The sequence below is a fragment of the Schistocerca nitens genome, chromosome 1, assembly GCF_023898315.1.
Source record: "Schistocerca nitens isolate TAMUIC-IGC-003100 chromosome 1, iqSchNite1.1, whole genome shotgun sequence".
In the NCBI taxonomy this organism is placed as follows: Eukaryota; Metazoa; Arthropoda; class Insecta; order Orthoptera; family Acrididae; genus Schistocerca; species Schistocerca nitens.
The window spans coordinates 1,065,621,132-1,065,635,275 of record NC_064614.1 but is presented as its reverse complement, the minus strand read 5'-3'; positions in this window follow the sequence as shown (position 1 = coordinate 1,065,635,275).

Below are 14,144 nucleotides of genomic sequence, written 5' to 3'. Positions count from 1 at the left end.
CCGCTTCGTTTTAAATGATAATTTATTTCTGCACTACTAATTTCGTAGACTATTGCCCCGTCATCGTGTGCCACAGAAAATGGTTTGCTAAGTCATTGTTGCCGGACAGGCCACCTACCCACAAAAGATCTAACTCGCGCATAGCCACATAATGAACCAACAGAGTAGCAAGGTGAGCGCTTCCTAACAATAAAGAAAATATCATTTGTAACTGAAGCAAATGTGTCAATCTGTTCAACATGATCCTCAGTTGCTGCTATTCTTCACATAGGCCATCGTACTCCACTTTTCTTCGTTATGTGGCATGTCTTTCTCCGTCCTTGCCCATCCCGTCCTATCGCCGAAGTTTAGTTATTTCTGATGATCTTCCTCTCTGCTGCTCCGCTACAAATGCTTTTGGCGATTTCTGCTCTTGGTCTAAGTGATTTCTCTTTTTGGTCTAAGCAGGTATCCAGGCCATTGTATACGCTTGTCATCAATATCGAGCTGCTACTAGATCTGCTTCATTCCATAACGCCTAAATTTATTTGTTCCTTATCTTCCTATGTTGTATTTATTCCAGAAGTTTTCTCATCACTTTCTTTGAGAATTTCATTAATTTACTCTGCATTGTTTCAGATTTCATTCAACTCACCGAACCGTTTAACAGTATGGAGATGAATAATGTTTGATGAAACCTTCCTTTTTGTTTTTCTAGATTTCAACTTGCTACAATGTATATATATTTTTGTAAGCATACTTTATACCTCCTAGATCCTCTTCTTCCACATTGCTATCTTCATTAACTGCATCATCCAGTTACATCAACCAAGCTTCCGTCTTCAGCTTTATGGCCTCCATACGGCGCTCAATCCCATTTGACTCAAATCTTCTCGGTTTTCTTTTGTGTGATCACAAGGCCATCTTCTTTCGCCTTTATTTCTGTTACAGCAATTGTTACTTAATTAAAACACATGTACAACCTAAATATCTCTCATTTCAGTACCAAAGCTTTCCTTAGCTTGCAAGCATGGCAAATTTTCACGCATTCTATGTTGTCGACACGAAAAGAGCTTGATTTTGTGTTGCTTTTGTTCTTGGCCCACAGTTCAAAGTTCGCAGAATTTCAACGCACGATTGGAGACTGTCGGAGCCAACTGTCACCCTATGCATGTCAATACATCACTCATTTTGAAATTCGGTTTGTTGTCCTCTGGGGATAGAAGTGTAATTGGCAGCAGTGTATTAACGACGCAAAGCTGTACTGGCGTAAACGCATTGTTAAGTGAGCAGATACATGACTCACAATAATGTAATTAAAGAGAGCAGGCAATAAAAGATAATTCCATAGCGACGCCGTATTGTGTAATCAGTCACGCTGCACGATAGGCAGTGATCCAAGTACGGATATGATTGGCAGATTACATCGTCTACAATCACGCAGTAGCGTTTGTGTTGCTATAATGATTATCCTGCTACGCGGAGAGATTAACGTCAAAATCACAGGAATTAAAGTTCATCAAAAACAGTGCTAAACATTATAGTCGTTTCAGGCCATTCATGTTCTGCATTTTATTAGTCCAATACCGTTATGATATATTTGGTTTTTCCATACCCATTTCCTTCAGAGGCTCCGACTACTTGATATATAACTTTCATACGTTATGGGGAAAACTTTCCTTTCTGCAGCAAAACAAAGGAAGGAAATAAAAGGAAAAAAAAGACAGGAAAATAAAAAAGTACTTGTAAAACAGACTCGAGAGGAAATCGGTTACATACAGCCTTTGTCTTCTTCTTTTTTTACAGGCCAGCTGGGGACCCCATTATGCCATTATGTTACTTTTATTCTTTCTTGAGTCCTCCATCTCCGTTTTATAAATTCAAACACCATTGTATTGCTGCTCGAAGAAGGCGTTAAACTTATAAGGCGGATGTTTATACTATTGCAGCTGAAAATAACGACACTCGCGAACCTGACACCTTCTTCTGTTCATTTTTTTTTTTCATCTCTTCCGCTGTACAATTACGGATCTGTTGTCTTGTACATCTTCTCTCCTCTTAATTTTGTTGCGCTATGTTTTTCTTTTTCGGTTTCTTGCTTATTTATTCTAATTTTTATGCAATTACTGCATGTTGTTGGTTCGACTTTCTAGTTTTCAAAATGCTGTAGAATTATTCTTGTCAGTCGGATAAGACTCGATGTATAGATGTGCCCATAGAACAACAGTATTTATTTCATATTAAAATTTTCTGCTAATTATGTACATCTTTGTTACTTCTTAACACAAGTATATCTATTGTGTGTTAGTTCCCAGTATCATCCGCACAATTTATTTTCCTTTCTTTCTGATTTCTTAAAATTCTCTTATTGGTGCTAAACGTAGTTTTGACGATGTATTATTGCCCTCCAGCAGAATTACTGTCTCATAATGACGAATTATTTGCATTTGCAGACAACGATTTATTTACTACAAACGCCTTTCTTAATCTTGCTCTCATGGCTTTTTTTTCATCTCCATTAAGGCTCGATAACATCTCCTAAATGCTTGAACGTTAGTTCGAAATATTTGACCTTAATTTCTATCATCCAGTCTTGTAGTTTATTGTTGCCACTATTCTTTCGAAGGAAGTTTGGAGTTCTCCACTTCAAGCAGTTTCTTTATGTATTTCTATATTTTATTTCACTATCTCACATTTCATCCCCAAATTGTTAAATTACATACAAATGGCGAACAATTTTAGGACTGGTAATTTTCATACTTTTCGAGCTGCACAGAAATTCTCCTACGTAAGTTGCACTCCTGAAAAAAAAAGAAAGAAGAAAGAAAATATATTATGATGATATGGCTTAGCCACAGCCCACGGCCTTATTCCTAGAACGAATTATCGCTTTGCACCTGAGAGTCCTCTGATATGAAGGTTTCTGACATATTAAAACGACGTGCCGGATATGGTCTCCAACCCGAGACCTTTGGTTTTCGCAGAGAAGGACTGTTCCAGCTGGACTACCCGAGCATGACAGATAACCTGCCTTCAGAGCGTTACTTCCGTCAGTCCCTCATCGCCTACCTTCCAAACTTCACGGAAGTTCTACTGTGTAACACCCCTTTCGTCCAGAGTGGAAGTTGCACAAGATATGCAGGAGGGTTTCTGTGAAATCTGGAAGATAACAGGCATTTCGCTGGCGGAACTAAAGTTTTGAGGACAGTTCGTAATCCGTTTGACGTGTATAGCTCAAGCGATAGAGCCTGTGGACCCGGTGGGAAAAGCTTCAGTGTTCTAAACGGAAGGGGTTACGTTTCAAAATAAAAAATCACTCTGGACTAACTTTTTACACTGACTAATCATACAGTACCCAAAAATTCCAACGTAATGATCATAAATACCACTCCTATCCTAAGAAAATAATTTTTTAAAAAATGAATAAAACAATAATAATGAATAAAAAATAAGTAATAAAAATAAAAATAAAAAGAGTACACACTCACTCACGCACGCACACACACACACACACACACACACACACACACACACACACACAAACACAAACATACATTAACACACATACAGTCAAACAAGAAACAGTCGATAGCATAAACTGAGAAAGTTGGGAACATTACCAAAACGCTGTCGAAAATTGTGGTTAAAGTGTTATGTTTGGAGAGAAGTACGAGAACTAGATAAACTGCAAGTTTTGAAGCGGTTTTCCAGAAGGTAGATAGTTGTTTTGTGCACAAGCAGTAAATTACACTCTGATATCTTTCCATTTTATCATAAAACTTTCAAGGACAGTAAGTAACATTTCTTAGCACCTACTAAATATGTCTTGTAAATAAGGTAAAACGCGTCTGGGTGCACAAATAAAACATAAAACAATTTAATCTGCAGCATGCAAATAAAGTTTTTTCTTTTAAACTGCTGCAAAAGAATTTGGGTTTCTTTTTTCGTGTTGAATCGCCTGTGAAGATACGATCTACAAATCAACTCTAAGTACCCAGTTTATGTTTTCACGATCAGAACGCAAATAAGTTTCTATAGTATCAAAAGAGCACGCAAACGACCAAAATCTTGTAATGGTAGCGATATATAACTTCTAGAATAGGCCACTGAATGATTAGATAGGTAATCGGATACAACAAGTAGAAATTGCACTTGAAAATACTTGATATTCTACAGCATAGTACATTACTGTTAGACATAAAGAGCTGTTGGTGTACTTTGCATGAAAAAAACGTAAATATGAAACTTACAGAGCTAAATTTGATTGATTGATTTACTTTATTTAGCGTTCAGCATAGTATATTACACGAATTAATTACATGTACGTGATCAGTGTACAATATAGACACTAAGAATGCACTTACGACATGAAGACAATCCAGAAATGGTAAATGAGTAGATACACAAATACACAAAGTATACACTACCACAAAATATGTTGAACACAGCAACAACCGAATGTCAATGTTGCTGATGTATCGTACCGCCGTTTTGGTGGCTTGCAAGTGTTCGGAGCGGTCGCCAGTGAACGTTTTCAGTGGGCACTCTTTATATATTTTACAGTTTGTCTGGCAGCGCCACGTTCGCATTTGGAACAAGTTACTTTCGGCCAATTTGTACAGCGAGTTAGCATATCTGCCACAGTTCTTCATATTCTATTTAGAGTAGCCTAGATTTTCCGAGGCTTGTCGAATCCAGGTGGTATGACTGCGACGCAGCGCATATTATGGAAGGCCGTGGCTGAATGTTTGGTTCACTCCTCTTCTCAGCGATCACTTAGACTGAATCTGTTTGTATACAAAACTGTAGCCCTTTTTAGGGGAAGAAGTGTAGAGCACAGTCTGGTTCTGTCGGAGACGTCTCGATAGATTTGCAGAAGACGGCTGTTCTTGATGTTTTTGAGTTCTCTAATGAGTGCCTGAGGTAGACTGGATAGTATGTTTCTCCTCCACTACGATAACCCCGATACATTCTGCATCAGTCAGTTCATGGTCAGAACAACTCACTTCTTCTAACTAAACGAAACAAGTTGTGATTTCACAAATTGAGAGTCTTCCAGTGGCGATTCCAGCAAGTTAATGTACATGATATTGTTGAGCCGTGCATGGCTCGTGTTCCCGCCATCTTGTATTTTACACCATTTTTTAACGTACTTCTACCTCACTACGTTAATTTAAGTTACTGTCACTGAGTTGCTGCTTTGTCTGACCGTGAGCGGTGTTAGCAGCGCGTATCGATATATCCCCTCTCGTAGTATCTTTGCTCGACTGCTATTACTTCGCGGTCGTTGTCTGTCGTAGTCCAGTTCGGATCGCCAATTCCGGTCGCGAGTTCGGGTCTGCCAGTCAGTTGGAACGCGTTTGTAGCGCAGTCCGGACCTGCCAGTCGGGGAGTTGCAATGCGGCATTAGTGCATTCGGGTTGGAGCAGCAGTGAGGTCTGCTTCGACTTGGCTCGCCCGACCATTGCCGCCACACATAACTTGAGCAGGGACACGGTCTTGGTGGATCGTCGGACCGTCGTCCCACAGGGCGACGCGTTTTGGCTCGCTCATCGTTCATGAGTCGGCTGTGTGTGTGCGCGCATCGGCTCCCGATTTATCTTCGTGCGTGCTTAGTTACTGTTGGGTATCGTTCAGGTCTTCGTGCAAGTGTTTGTCAGATTATGTGTGTAGTTGGCGTGATTTTCCTTGAGAAGTTATTTTAAATGTTGTCGGCATACTGGGTCTGAGAGGTCGGTCGTCTCATAGAGCAACGTGTAATTGGTTCTCTGAGCGCTTCTGGGCCCCTTCAATTACCATCCTGTAGAACTTGGGCCGGTCCTTTCCTGGTGCAGGGATGTCGTTTAGCCAGTGGGCGTGTTTCCTCTGCATGGCTGGGTCCGAGCCAGTATTTCCGCCGTCGTGTGTCTGGAAGTCAGTGGGAGGCGCACCGGCAGTGCAGTCGCGACGGAGCCTCAGTCGCGGACGGACCAGCGGGCAGTTGGTCGGTTGCTGCGGACCAGGGAAGATATCTCCGTGCGGTGCACTCGGCTGGGTCCGGTGGCGGTCCTTGTGCAGTGTCGGAGCGTGTTTGGAGCTGTCCGATCGCTACGAGCTCCGTGGTTCACCGACCCAGGAAGTCATAGTTGAGTAGTGGTTTCAAGTACCCAAGCCACGGCCACTCATGATGTGTGGTTCGTTTTGGTGATTAGCTGTTGGGGAGCTTTCCCTGTGAGCAACACTGAGTCTTTGTATTGCTGAAATTCGGCCGCCATGTGGTGTAATTAAATTGGTTGACTACAGTTCAAGTGCACCAGCGGAATTGTCTGCCTTGTGGCCGTTAGTGTTCCAGTTACCTGCCCTGGCCACTAACCTAATTTCAGGCAGCGTTCCTTCCTCACCTGTTGTCGCTGTCCAACATGGTGTGTAATTTTGACAGCTAATACATACTTCATTGTGGATTGTTACGTTCGTAACCTTTTGTATCTGAGTTCTCATGTAATGATTGATGGCAAGCAAGTCGTTGTGTCGGTCGGTCCGTGGCTGTCCCCTGGTTGGGTTCCGACGGATCAAGTGTAGTTGGTCTCACCACCTGTCTCACCTAAGTGAACGAGGACAGACCGAACTCACTGGAGGCTTCTGAGTACCGTTGTCTTTATTGTCTTTCCCACCGGTGTTTAATTATATTTTCAGCTATTTAAAATTTAAGGCTTATGGTTATATTTAAAAAAATTGGTGAATTAACTGTGGGCTTTCAGCCTTGTAACTTATTCTTAAAATTATCTTTCAGGCTTAAACATTGCGGCCCTCTGCCTTTAAAATATTATGGTAATATATTTTAAAATTTTGAAATTTAATTGTGGCCTTCAGCCATTTGTATTGCGCCTTGCATAAGTTTGTTTTATCTACTTTGCCTTTAGGTTTTCCACCTAGCTGTGATATATGTTTTTAAATTATTTTATTTGCTACTTTAACTGCATTTTTATCTTGTCGATTTTTAAGATTTGTTGTTTGGAGGCCTTCAGCCGTTAAAGAGTTGCATTTGGCTATGTGCCACTTTGGTTGTAAATGAGTTACCTAAATTACAATAAATTACAATTAGAAGGTGAAACTGACCCTAACCTTATTGGGCCCTTTCCACAATCCTAATCACCTGTTCTGCCCAGCGGGTTTAGCGGGTGTTTCAATTGTAGCGTTTAATAGTGCAACCAGAGGTAAGAAAGATACAAAGACGAAATTTTGTATGTAAGTACAGCAGGATCCGAGATGCAAATGATCCAGATTTGTTCAAAAACATGGTTCAAATGGCTCTGAGCACTATGGGACTCAACTGCTGTGGTCATAAGTCCCCTAGAACTTAGAACTACTTAAACCTAACTAACCTAAGGACATCACACACTTCCATGCCCGAGGCAGGATTCGAACCTGCGACCGTAGTGGTCGTGCAGTTCCAGACTGTAGCGCCTTTAACCGCTCGTCCACTCCGGCCGGTCCAGATTTGTTGCCAATGTGCATTCCCCACAGACCCGGTAGTGGTGCTGCAACAATTGGGCAGGGAGGGGGGGGGGGGGGGAGGGTGTTTAAAGGGCACATGTTCCGAGAGTCATACATGTCAAGATCACATCCTCACTCGAGGAGGACGTTTGCCGGCGCAGAATTCTAGGTGGACGAGTTAAACATTTCTCACAGTTCAGTCAGTTTGAGAGGGGCCTAATCATCGGCATGAAAACCACAGGCTGGTCGACAAGCCGACTCACCAGGTTAATCGTCAGGAGTGTTCCGTCAGACGATGTGGGAGCACCCACTGCGATGTATCAGTCTGGAGCGACCAGGAAGACGAGGCGAGAGGATCGAAAGATCGTGCGGCAACCGATTAGGCATCCTACAATAGATTATTCAATTCAGCGGATAAATACCGTGTGGCTAGTGCCTCCCGTCGGGTAGACCGCTCACCTGGTGCAAGTCTTTCGAGTTGACGCTACTTCTGTGACTTGCGTGTCGATGGGGATGAAATGATAATGATAAGGACAACACAACACCTAGTCCCTGAGAGGAGAAAATCTCCGAGACATCCGGGAATCGAGCCCGGGTTGTTTAGTATGACATTCCGTCGCACTGATCACTCAGCTATCAGGGGCCGACCCATTCAGCAGATCATGTAATTCTTCTTCACTTTCACTCAGGATAGCAGTGTCATCAGTGAATCGTGTCATTGATGTCCTTTCACCTTGAGTTTCAATTATATTCCTGAAACTTTCTTTTACTTCCATCACTGCTTCTTTTATGCACATACTGATAGTACGGGCGAAAGAATAGAACCCTATCTTATACCGTTTTTTAGACGGCCCATTCGTTCTTGGTCGTCTTATTCGCGGTTCTTTTACATATTCTATACTACCCGTTTCTCCCTACAACTTACCACAATTTTCTCAGATTTTCGAGCATTTTGCACCGTTTTACATTGTCGAAATATTTTTCCAGGTCGACAAATCATATGAACATATCATGATTTTTATTTAGTCTTGCTTCCATTATCAAGAGTAATGTGAGAATTGTCGCTCTGGTGCCTTTACCGATCCTAAAGCCAAACTGATCGTAATATAGCACATCCTCAATTTTCTATTCCATTCGTCTGAATTATTGTCACCTACTTGGATGCATGAGATGTCAAGCTGATTGTGCTGTAATTCTCGAACTTGTCAGCTCTTGCAGTCTTCGGAACTGAGTGGATGATATTTTTCCGAAAGTCAGATGCTGCCACACCAGACTCATATATTCTACACACCAACGTGAATAGTTGTTTTGTTGCCACTTCGCCTAATGATTTTAGAAATTTTGATGGAGTATTATCTCTCCCTTCTGCCTTATTTCATCTTATGTCCTACAAAGCTCTTTTCAATTCTGATTCTTACACTGAAACCCCTATCTCTTCTAAATCAATTACTGTTTCGTGTTCTATCACATCAGACAAACCTTCACCCTCACAGAGCCCTTCTACATATTCTTTTCATCTATCCGCTCTCTCCTCTGCATTTAATAGTCGAATTCCCGTTGCATTATTAATGTTACCACCCTTGCTTTTAATGTCACCGAATGTTGCTTTGACTTTCCTGTATGCCTAGTCAGTCCTTCCGACAGTCATTTCTTTTTCGATTTCTTCATATTGTTCATGCGGCCATTTCATCTTAGCTTCGCTACACTTCCTGCTTATTTCATTCCTCAGCGATTTTTATTTCTGTATTCCTCAACATCCCTGAATATATCTGTATTTCCTTCTTTCAACGACCAGCTGAAGTATTTATTCTGTTACCCATGTTTTCTTCGCAGGTACCTTCTTCGTACCTGCGCTTTCCTTTCCAACTTCCGTGACTGCCCTTTTTGGAGATGTCCATTCCTCTTCAAATGTACTGCGTGATCAGTTATTCCTTATTGCCGTATCTATAGTCTTGGAGAATTCAAGCGTATCTCATCATCCCTTAGTACTTCACTATCCCACTACTTTGTATATCGATTCTTAGTGACTAATCTCTTCAGTCGACTCTTCATCACTGCTACTTTGTGATCTGAATCTACGCTGAAGAGCCAAAGAAACTGGTACACCTGCTTAATACCGTGTAGGGCCCCCGCGAGCATGCAGAAGTGCCGCAACAGAACGTGGCACGAACTCGACTAATGTCTGAAGTAGTTCTGGAGGGAATCGACACCACGAATCCTGCAGGGCTGTCCATAAACCCGTAAGAGTACGAGTGGAGATCTCTTCTGAACATCACGTTGCGAGGCATCCCAGATATGCTCAATAATGTTCACGTCTCGGGAGGTCGATGACCAGCGGAAGTGTTTGCACTCGGAAATGTATTCCTGGAGCCACTCTGTAGCAATTCTGGACGTGTGGGGTGCCGCATTGTCTTGCTGGAATTGCCCAAGTCCGTCGGAATGCACAGTGGACATGATGGGATGCAGCTGTTATTTATTCATGCAGCTTCGCCTTCCACCTCACCACACTGAGTGAACCTCATCGCAGACGAAGCCATCACACGAGAGTCTGTGATGCTCTTCTGAAATCGAAACCAAAACTCCACATCAGCAGCCACACACATTAGAGATCAGAGCGGCCAGAACTACTGGTGATTCATTTTGGATTCGTCGAGATGTGGTCTTGGTGCTCTGGAGATCTGGAGGAGCGTCTTCTTCGCTCGTATATTGTCCTGCTCACGCTCTCCCATTGGCGCCCCGACGTAAGACGATATATTGGCTGGTGTGTCGATGCTTCTGTCCTCACTCACTGCATTTGATGGTCCTTAGACATCTGTGTCTTGAGAGCTCAATTACAATCACGCTACATAAAATCTGAGGAACGCTGTTACTGACATTAAGAAGAGTGACACTAAAGACACTAATAATATTAATAAAGAAAATAACAATGTCCGTCGCAGCACCGATATACTGATTTGGGGCGTATTATATGTAGTTCTCTCTTAATCCCACACTAGTACTTACAATCATAGTACTCAGTGGTTGTTGTATGTATTCCAGCCTCTATCATCCATTAGAGATTTTACCCTCAATAGCTGTCAGGTACCATGGTAGTTGTTCCCTGATATGTCAACACATATCCTGTCATTCTGACCCCATTTCTCGTAAGTGATTTCCTTACACCCCTTTTCTCCCCAATTCTGCAGAGCATTTCCTTATATCTTATCAGTCCATCTAATCGTTTAAATTCTGCTATAGCAACATATCATAGACTGTTGTTGACAATTCTTCCGGGTTATATGGCCGTGGTCCATGGAATTCTTCTATTCCTAACGTGTCGTCCAATACTACGTTGGACATCTTCAGAGGTATGGCTGGTCCTGCTGAGTCCTGCAGTCAGCAGGACCAGTCATACCTCTGAAGATGTCCAACGTAGTATTTGACGACACGTTAGGAATAGAAGAATTCCATGGACCACGGCCATATAACCCGGAAGAATTATCAACAACAGTACCATCCGGTCGTGAAAGCCTTCATTGTATGATATCATAGACTCTTTGAGTCCCTTCTTTTCCGTTTCCCCAAAGCCCATGATGCACATCAATTTCAAGAAGAATATGAAGCTGGTGGTAATGACTCTTTTCCGGTTACACATAACCTAGCTGAGCGTTTGAGAAGTGATCTTCTTTAATATGGTGAACATTGCAGCAACTGTCACATAGAAGCATGATGGTTTCGTGTTGGTGAATTGTTTGAGAGCACGACATCATTCAACCACATAACATCGTGAGGTCACAATTTGGACTCGTTCATAGCACCCGACCACAATTTCGTTTATAATGAGCGCTGCTTGCATTGCCTCATAACTACACTCTCTGAACAGCAACACCTCACACATGTCGTACTAGATATCTCCACACTTAATACAGTATGTTCTGCTCACACTCAGTCATGAGTAAGGAACCATAAACTAGCACTGTACCAGACATAACAAGTGCGACCATTTCGAGCAGGCCAGCTAATTACGTCTGCCTGTCCAAGAAGTCCCCGAACTTTGCCTCCAGCAGTCACCGCCTCGCATGACGGTGGGAGTGTTTCTATATAAACGTGACTTCACACGAGCCCATAAATTCAAACTGCTACATTCAACAAACTGAAGATAAATGTTGAATTTAGTCGGTAAACGAGTGAGGCAAAACGTCTGTCAATGTGCAGCCTATCAGTAAACATGGTCTTAGAGTTCGAGATGCAGAAAAATTTAGTAGATTTAGTAGATCGTTGGCACTGGACAGTGTCGGTCGATTACCATCCAATTAATAATCAGGTCATTAGAGATGCGATACAGGCCACGCGCTGAAAATTGGTGTGGAATTTTGGTAGAAACTTTGCCAGCATTCGCCATAAATGACTTAGTGAAACCATATGAATCTAAAGCGTGAGAGGTCGGATGGATATTTTAACTTGTTCCTCACGATACAGACTTCATAAAAATTTGAGCTGTTTAAAGCACTCAGCAGTTTTACGAAACATATTTTCGATGAGCAAACGTGCAGTAAACTAAAAGGAAGATATCATATTCTACAGATAAAAATCTGTCGTGTTTATAGTGGGAGTTACAGTGTATTAAACTCGAGATTGTGTTGAAGGTAAACCAAGAGAGTAGTTTCATTACCAAAACTATCTTTACACTCATTAATTAATCTCTAAAGGTTGATGCCTCAAGGCACAAACAAGTGTCTAATGCCCACGGGCAGTAAGTACAAGATTATCCTTGATGCCTGATTCTTAGGTGGAATTGGGTTATAACTGAGGTTTATGTAGAAGTGGGCTCAAAGTAAAAACAGTTAATTGAAGATGCAGAATAAACCTTATTACGGCTTAAATAATGACACAAAATATCCTATTAAGACAGCAGTATTCAACAGAGAATATATAACCTGGCCCTCCACTTTACAGCCAAATACAAATAACATGTAACAGTACATGGCCCCTGACCTCAGTACTCGTGACAACTGCAAGTCCTTTTACAAGAAAATATTGAACGTATATAGCGTAGAGATTAAGTAATACAGCCAGTAACTACTCCTCACCCTGTAACTACTAATTACACCGAATTACCAAGACATCAACTATTAACAACACCACGTAACCACCTACGTCCATGGTTAAATGATAAATCAATCCATTACACAATATAGCAATTTATAGTACAGTTGAGTAAACCACAGGTTCGATTACAACAAAATCACTGTCAATAAAACCGAATCGCTGTTCTAATGTAAAGTACACTGACGAAAAAAAGATCGCAACACCAAAAAGTAATTAATGAAGACTAATGAAATTGCAGTAACACATTTGTCTAGGTAACATATTTAAGCGATTAACATTGTAAGATCAAAGGTTACTGTAAGCGCGAGATAAGCCATTGCATATTTAAATACTGGTATATTAATAACCGATGTAACCCCAGAATGCTGAATCCAAGCATGCAACCGTGTATGCATTGCGTTGTACAGATGGCGTATGTGAGTTGTATGATGAGATTCTATGCCTGTTCACTTGGTCGGTAGATACGAGGGCGGTCAATACCGTCCCGGGATGACTCTGGATTGATGTTCCATGACGCTCCATACGTTCACGATCGGAGACAGATATGGTGATCGAGGAGGCCAAGGTAACATGTCTACACTATGAAGAGAGTGTTGGGTACAACAGCGGTACGTGGGTGAACGGTATTCTGTTAGAAAACACCTCTTGGAATTCTGTTCATGAATGGCAGTACAAGAAATCGAATCACCAGACCAAATACCAGGTGTAGCTTTAGTGTGTCCAGCACGCAGACTTGTTGGTTTCAGGCCTTTACTTGGCCTCCTTCCAACCAACACACGACGATCACTGCCACCGAAGCAGAACCAGCTGCTGTCAGAGAGCAAACAGACCTCCACCCTGTCTTCCAATGAGCCCTCGCCTGACACCAACGTGACAAAAGGCGGTGGTTTGGGGTCAGTGGGAAGCGCGCTACAGAATGTCTGGCTCCGAGCTGCCCTTGAAGTAACCGGTTTGTAACAGTTCGTTGTTGCACTGTTGTATCAACAGCTGCTCATATTCCTGCTGCGGATGCAGTACGATGCGACAGAGCCACGACGCCGAACACGATGGTCTTCTCTCTCGGTAGTGTCGATGTTTGCCTACCGGAACAGTTGGATACGTAAACAGCGTCTCAAAGCATCTTCATCAACACAGAGGCGGTTTGTATTACTTGCTGTCCTGTTAAAAGCAGGTTGCATGTAACGAAGAAATTAAGGAAAGGAATGAATGAAAATGAGAGTCAACGTATTGTCTACGCCGATGTCACTTAAGACATCCTAGTTCTGTTTAAAACTGACACGAAAGAAATATGCGTGACCACCTGTCCTCCCAAAAAGAAGCTTACTACTTGTTACGCGGTGCAGCACCTCGTTCTTATTACACTACTGGCCATTAAAATTGCTACACCAAGAAGAAATGCAGATGATAAACGGGTATTCATTGGACAAATATACTAGAACTGACATTTGATTACATTTTCACGCAATTTGCGTGCATAGATTGTGAGAAATCAGTACCCAGAACAACCACCTCTGGCCGTAATAACGGCCTTGATACGCCTGGGCATTGAGTCAAACACAGCTTGCATGGCGTCTACAGTTACAGCTGTCCATGTAGCTTCAACA